Source organism: Cryptomeria japonica, chromosome 5, assembly GCF_030272615.1.
Source record: "Cryptomeria japonica chromosome 5, Sugi_1.0, whole genome shotgun sequence".
NCBI classification, from domain to species: domain Eukaryota; kingdom Viridiplantae; phylum Streptophyta; class Pinopsida; order Cupressales; family Cupressaceae; genus Cryptomeria; species Cryptomeria japonica.
Window position 1 is genome coordinate 357,055,200 of NC_081409.1, and position 8,722 is coordinate 357,063,921.

An 8,722-nucleotide genomic window follows, 5' to 3' on the forward strand; every position below is an offset into this window, starting at 1 on the left:
CCTGTATCTCCAAATCATTAAGAGCTAGATAATTAATAAAATCGATGAGGGCCATCCTACTTTCCAGCTGAAGCGGGCTGCCTCCAAATTTTTCCTCCTCTTTTAAGGGCGTATTGAAATCCCCCATAACCATCCAACTTAGATTTTTGAAACTTTCCCTAGCTTATTTTATCCTTTTCCAAAAAGAGTTTCTAGCCTTTAAGGTATTAGGAGCATAAATGTTTGTGAGAACCCATGAAAAACCATCTTTAAGATGCTCAAATTTAATACAAGAAAAATTACCTTCCTGAATAATGACCTGGCCTTTAATAGTGCTAAGATTCCAGATGGTTGCAATGCCTCCAGAAGCACCCTTAGAACTTCCCCCACTAATTTTACCATTTTTGAAAAACTTCAAAGATTCAACTTTTTCTCTACTCATTTTGGTTTCTTGAATAAGAAAAATGTCAAGATTGCTGTCTCTTATCATATTCCTAATAATATCATGTTTATGGGGATTGTTTAGACCCCTTAAGTTCCAAGAGATTATCTTCATAGTTACTTACCAATTCCTAGATCCTTGAGAGTTTTCTGAGTTCCATCTGCTATGTTCTTGTTGGCCTCCATGTCTCTAACTTTGTGATTAGAGGGTCACCATGGGGAAGAGGAGACGTATCCCACATCAACTTGAGCTATTCTCCTGGATTTCCTAATCAAGGATGTTGAGGGTGTTGTTGCTTTCTTACTTCTATGTTTAGGCTGCTTCCATTCCTTTTCTGACACAGGAGCCACTTCCGGATTGGTTAGGATTTTGGAAATTTCATCTTCATTACCCCATTTAGGAGTTCTGGACTCAGTTGAAATAATGTTTGCTGTTCTTGAATGCTGATCCGAATCCGAAAGACTCAATCCCAAAATTGCACACTTTTGGGCTTCTTGTATTTCAAAACTAGGTATGGCTACAGAAGAGTCTATCCTTTCAACTTGTGGATTTGGGATCTCACCTTCCTTCAGTTGATAGTCTCTAGCTTCTACTGCCTTATTTTCACATGTGTCATCCACCACTTCATCTTTTGCTTTTGGTGGATCATTCTGATCATTCAAATCCCTTTTCTGCGTAATTTTTATGGGGCTAGCTTTAGTTGTTTCATTCCTATCTGCCCCCTGAATCATGGGACTGAAGATAGAGTTTGAGGCTTCCTTCTGTTCCCCCAAAGGAGAAAAGTGATTTGAATTTTTTTCCTTATTTTCTATGTTTTTAACTTGCCGCACCCTTTTCTCTCGCATATTCTGGCTTTCAATCTGAGGTTTTAACTGATTAGGCTCTGCCTTTTGCTTTTTCGAGCAAGATTTTGCCCAATGACCTACCTTTTTACAATGGAAACAAGCAAAAGGAATAGTTTCATATTCTATATGTTGCTTCCAGGTTCCCAGTTTTGAAACTAGATCAATCTGTTCCGGCATATCTGCCTCAGGGGCTACTCCAACAGAGAACCTTGCATGGGTTAATCTTCTTTTTGAAGTAGCGACTGGGTCAATAAAGAGCAGCTCACCAAAAGAACTTGCTATTCTAAAGATGATGCTTTCTGCCCAATACTCGAGAGGCAATCCTGGGAGTTTTATCCACACTAGAACCTGTGCCAGAATAGAATCATTCATATTTAATTTTGGATGCCATTTTCTTAGAACTAGGGCTGTCTTTCCCACCATCCAGGGACTCCCGCACAAGATCTTAACCTTATCTTCTTCACACAAAAAAGAGAAAGACAGAAGACCTTTGGGTAGAGCTGAGACCTCTACATTTCCTTTAAGTGCCCATTTTCGATTAACAAAGGCCCTAACAACTTCAATGTTTGGGCACGGACCCATAAATTTCCCTACCAAGGAGTTCGACATACTCTTGATATTATGGTCCAGAACCTGGTCAGGGATGGAGATAGCAAACTTACCACCAGAAGGGTCTGAAATGTTCTTAACAGGAGGAAGGGAGGATTTACCAGTTGGTCTAGATCCAAAAAGGGAAGACCATTTTTTCCCCTCCCTCCCATTATCCACGAAGTCAACTAGTGGCATAGGCCCCCCATTGGACCCTACCCCTAGATGCCCAGAAGAATCCGTTGTCGCGCCAAACAGAGTACCATCAGACTGTGAGTCAGCAACCGGAACTAGGAGGTCCGGGGGCTTGTCCTTATCGTCAATAGGACCTCCACCATTGATCTAGCCGCTCTCACCATTGGAACCAGGGTTCCCGCCTTGATGGAAATTTGAAATTTGAGCTCCCACTCCTCCTGCTCCTCCCGCTCCTCCCATTGTTGTAGAATAGGCCTATGTTACTTAAGCAATACTAAAGGGTTTTCTTACTGGTTCTTTCCCTTAAGTGCTTTTTGAACCAGACACTGTAAAAAACTTTTAAAAATTAATATAGTTCAATGGTTCTATCCACTTTTATTAAAAAATAAATTAAAAAAATTTAAAGGTAAAAGTTTTATTTTTATATTAAAAAATATAAGTGAAAACAAACTTAAAAATATGTCATATTCTAATGTTTATTTTTGCTTAATTAAAAGTTTAAATATTAATATTTTGCTAAGTAAATAAGTAATGAATTTAATATAAACACTGTAAAAAGATATGTATCTTAAGATACCTTTTACTTAAATATATTTAAGACATCTATGCCAATATTATAGAATTTAAAAAAAAAATTATATATAAAGATAATTTAATGTAAACTTTATATAATAGAAATATTATAGAATTTAGATTATTATATTTACTATATAAAAAATAATAATGAAAAGAAATATAATTGAAATAATTTATCAAATATTAAAATAAATTAAATTTATGAATTTTGATGAAGTTAGTTTTTAAAGATGTGAAGAATTAACTTTAAAAAAGAGAAGATTATGTTTATAAAACAAAAATAACTATTAACAAAAAAAGGAGTTTATCACATAGCATGTGATAGCTCATTGTGGGTGGACCTCCAAACAACAAGAAAATGATGGGGTGAAAAATAGAATGTAAAAATGGTAAACGACAAAAATAAAAAAGGTAATATAAAACTAGTGATTTGACATAAAAAATAGGTAAAAGAGGTCCAATTTTATTTTGCGAGTTCTTGGTATTATATCAAATTCATTTCCTAAAAATATTAAATTAAATCTGTTTATTACATTTAATTCCTTAATTTAACATTAAAATTTAATTTGAATGTGTATCTTTATAATTAAATCTATATTAAACATATATGAAAAGAATATTTTTTGTGAGAATTTTGAAAGCGATCTCAAATTATCTTTCTGATAATTATATTAGCTTTTAACTTAAATTTTGTTAAAAAATTATTTATAGCTTCTAAGCCAAAAAGATATTGATTATAAAATATTTTACAATTTTAAGAATAAAAGAAGTTCAAAAGAATGTATATTTATATCCATCAAAACCCATTAAAAACTCCAATGGTAATTATTCTTTATCCTCTCAAGATGGACCTTTGTAATATTAAGGGGAAAATTACATGGTTTCTTAACATATTTCGAATTTAGAAGTTGAACAGTGAGGAAATTAACATCTAAGACTTTTCACATTTGCTTTATAAGACAATACAAAGACAATAGTTAGAATTTTAAGTATAAAAAAGCCTTCACAAATAATTTTAAAGAAGCCTATCCCCCAGGTTCTCTTGTGGAATCGCTGACAAGTTTTTGAAGAAATGTAGAGCATTCGAGTTGATTATGTGGGTTTCTAGAAGTCGTGCACAACAAGGATGCATGTTGTTTTATGGTGATATTTTTAGGAAAATGTATTTCATATGTAGATCACATAAAAACTTTTGTAGATCATAATCCTAGAGATGTTAATGAAAAACCTAATACTTGTACCTCTCCTAAGGTATCTCATGTGAATGAAGAAAGAGCCAATACTCCTATCAACAATCTCTCTAATAGAGAGAAATCATTGAAGAGAAACATGACACCATTTTCTTCTCATACACATACCCTAGTGCAAGGTCAAAAAATTAGTGTTTCAATCTCTCTAGATCCCCCTTATTCTCCTAGAGATTATCTTAACCATAAAAATATTTGTAGAGAAGATGATGTTATTCATTTCATTCATGATCTATCTCCCCACATAACATTAAGTAAAGATAAGGTCTTATATGATAATATTTTTTCTTCCCAACCTATCAAAGAGGATATGCATGATGATATAAAGGAGAATCATCCTATAAAGGATATTCCTTCTTCATCTACATTTCCCTTTGTTCCTTCTAGATGTACCTACACCATAAATTTTAAATAAATTCATTATAATACTCCTCAATTAAAAATCTCTTATAGGAGTGGTAATAATATAATATTAAAAAAAGGTTTTAGAGGACAAAGACTTGGAAAATTTGGACAAGGAATAAAAGTCCCTATAAACCCTTCTACACAAGCTAGTACTAAAGGTCTAGGACATACTCATCATTCACCTGTGGATGATCTTCTTAAAATTTAAAAATTTAAGGAGTATCTTGCAAGACATAGAACCTATCATCCATCTAAAGGTGCTTCTTCCCTAGACACTTCTTTTTGTTCATATCATCAAATTCATGACCATCATGTTAATGATTGTCTGGATTTTCAAAAAAGTATGCAAGTGTTGGCATTGTGATGATGTTTTGATTGCCATTGATGGACACACACTTACTTGATGTATGAGTTATGCTCAACTGGTAGTTGTTCCAACCAGTATTGTATGTCATTGAATATGTAGTCTTTAGACTATTGGTATTTTGCAGAAGATGTTTACCGGTCACAGATTGACCGAAGACCCCAAGTGGTACAAGGATCGCAAGCGGAACGAAGGACCCGAGTGGTAGTCTACTTTTGATCGGAACACTACGATCTTCCAGTCTTCATTTTTGACAACCAGTAATCGATATATTATATTAACTGATATATATCTATGATGAGTTACCAACCAATATTATTGTAATGTGTGATGAGTTATCATCCACCGACACTTTGGCGATGTTTTTGTGTCATGTTACCAAATGTGTCTAGGTGCACTGTACCTAGGAACTTGTAGTCTAATCTTATTGGACCAACATGAAATGAGATTCCTTTATAAGGACATCATGTCTAGGTTTTATATATGTGATAGAGAAGAAAAGGTTATTATGTGCGATCAGTGAAGAGAAGGTTAGGTCTATGTGAAGAGATAGAGTGTGCAGATATAGAAGACTAAAGTAATGCTGAAATGCATTAACAATGAGCTATCAAGGATCTAATTAAGCATACTGTGCTATTATCTAGATCATTCACTTGTTGATTACTAATATCTTCGACAAGTTTGAAACCCTTAACTGGGAAGGCCTAGCAAAGCCTTTTTAAATCCTCTAACAAGGTGGCTCACAACTGTGGATCTGAAATCCTTTAACAAGGTAGTCTTTAACAAGACTTATCTCCTAAGAGAGATCTAGATTCCTAATAGGATATGTTCTGGTGAAGAATATTGTATGACCTTAACCGATCTAGTTACTATTATGTAGATCATTACTTGTGAGTTTCTACTCACCGTGGTTTTTCCCATTTGGGTTTCCACATCAAATATCTCGTGTTATGGTGATTGTGCTTTTTTGGGTGAATGATTTGTTTTCTATTTGGTTTGCATTTATCTTAACTGGTTTATTGGTGAATCTGTTGCATCAGTTATCTGCTAAACTATTTAAAAGATTGATTGTAGTATTTTTTGGTATACTAATTCACCCCCCCCTCTTAGTATTCATCAACAAGAACTAGTTGATAATGGAACCAAGAAAATCATAGATGGCAATCCATCTTCTTCTAACATCCCTTATCTTACGTCCCAAGAGACAAGACCTATTCCCATTGATGACCAAGAGAAATTAGCAACTAGAATCTTTTGGAGATTGAAGTATGATAAGAATGTTTTTTTTTCCATTCATTAGAATTAATTATAATTATAAGCATAAGGAAGGTGATGCACATTGTCTTTTTCATCATAGTTACTCTCATTCTCTTGGAAAATGCAAAGCATTTAAAACATTTGTTCAAGACTATTGGTGTAAATTATGTCTCATAATTACACCTTACTTAAGTTGACTTAAGGTAATGCATTTCATTGTAGTTTGGATATGAGACACTTAGGGAAGTGTGCACACAGGGATGATATATGTAGGAGAATTTCCACATTTTGTGGTCTTATCTTGTTCTTACATTCCACCTTTGGTGGGTGATCCAACTCTTGTGGAATATTTTACTATTTCTCCTACCTATCCCTACCTACCCTTATATCTCATTGAGCCACATGTCATGATTGTGTGCTCACATATCCATATATCTTTGCCTTTATAAGCAAGCTCATCTATATTATATGTAATTTTTGATGATCCAATTGATCAGTATTTGCATCTTGATTAGAATATAGTTTATTCTTATCAATATTTTATTCTCTCTTATTTGTTCTATCAATTGGACTCTAGATCCTGGCAAATTCTCACATGGTATCAGATCCATTAGAGTGCCATTGGTTTGTCATTGAGAGAAGTTTGATGCATTTTGGGGTTGTGTATTTTGGAGATTTCTATTGTAGGTTATTATTAGATGTTGCTGGGTCAATTTTGAGGTCACCATTGGATTGAGGAGGTTCGAGAAAGTCAGAATCACCTTTTGTTTCATCCAAATTTGACATATGAGGCCAAATCTAGAGCCGTTTGAATGTGGAGGGTGGTGACTTGTCCCAACAGTGATAAGCAATTTTGGAGCATTTTTGGCCAAATTCGCCATTGCTATCGTGCTCAGAATGCTAAAAAACCCCAAGATCGCTTGTTCATTCATCAAAATTGGCCTCTGTCACCTTGAGCAAAAAAAAAATTCCCCCTCCCAGGGTTGTCATACGAACACAAGTATAGGTCTAATAAAAAATAAATTTAAAAACTAATTTTCTGTTTTTTAATTTATTTTTTATAAATTTAAAATAAAAAAATGAATTAAATTTGGTAAGTGGGGGTTTTTTTTCCCACAGGCACTACAGTGTACCTGCAAGTAACCACAATCAATGTGCGTACATCGCAGGCACTGCGGCCTCACAGTGTATCTACAGGTAACTGCAGTGTACCTGTGAGTATTCATAGGCTTTGCGGGTACCACACTACGACTCGTAGGCCCTGTCGTCCCCACAGGGGCTGTATGCTTTTTTAAAAAAGTTTTTAACTTTTTAAAGTTTTAAAAATTAATTTTAATTTATGTTATTTTAAATATATTTATTAAAAAAAATTCATATATTATTTTAATGTTTTAAAAAAAATTTAAATATTTTCTTTATTATTTATTTAATAAAGTTTTTTAAATCAAAAAATTCAAAAAAAATCATGTTGTTTTTTTTCTTTTTAACAAAGTTTTTTTGTCATGGGCATTTAATAAATGTTTTCTTAAACTTTTGATAAGTTTTTGAAAACAAATTTTTTATGTAATAAGCAAAATTGGAAACAATTTTTTTTTTTTGTCCACCCTTCATACCCGTATTGCAACACTTCTAATCAACAGTCGGGGGGGAGGGGGGGGGGGGGTGGGGTCAGTTTTCTCCTTTATATCTCTTGGCATCATCCCAAACAGAGGCATCTTCAATTGCAATATTCTACATGTCATCTTTCTTTGGTGACATCATCTTCATGTTTCCATATTTGCACTGTATCATGATGTATTCTCTTGCATGAGCTATGTTGTAATGCACTATTATAAAGTGCCACACCTCCTTGTACTTTGTCATTGATGACATATTTGATGTAATCCTCTTCTATAGTTAGATTAGGACTAGTCATGTGAGATTTTTATTCTCTTGTTGAGAAGGTATTTGGATTGAGTACATCTATCATTGGTGCTCATCCATCTGTCTCCATGCCTAATCTTTATCATGTTGCAGCAAGTGATTCATCGTCATCAACATTGGTACCTGGTTTTGTCACATTTTGACATTATTGGTACAACATTGGCTCTCTTTCTTCATATGGGGAAGTATTTTGGTCAACATCTTGGACCACCTTTGTAAGAGATTCTACATTGGGAGGGGCTTCATGGTCTTTCCTCTTCTCTCTTATGGGGGGACTTTTTCCTCACATGAGATTTTCTTCTTCTCATACATCATTGAGAGCATTGTGTGTCCATCTCTCTTTTGGGGGGGGGAGTTTTTTCCCATTGATTTTTTCTCTCTTTCTCCATTTGTGAAAGATTGCATTTCATTTGTACATGGGTACCTATAATGGCCCAGTAGCCAGGACCTATCTTGCATTGTTAGGTTGAGTTTACATTCCCCTAAGTTGCACTTAATGGGGGGTGTCGGTGTAAAATATGTCTCATAATTATACCTTACTTAATTTGACTTAGGGTAGTGCATTTCATCGTAGTTTGGATATGAGACACTTAGGGATGATGTATGTAGGAGGATTTCCACATTTTGTGGTCTTATCTTGTTGTTACATTCCACCTTCTGTGGGTGATCCACCTCTTGTAGAACATTTTACTATTTCTCCTACCTACCCCTACCTACCCTTGTATCTCATTGAGCCACATGTCATGATTGTGTGCACACATATCCATATGACCTTGCCTTTATAAGCAAGCTCATCTATATTGTATATAATTTTTGATTATCTAGTTGATCAGTATTTGCATCTTGATTAGACTACAGTTTATTCTTATCAATATTTTGTTCTCTCTTATTTGTGCTATCA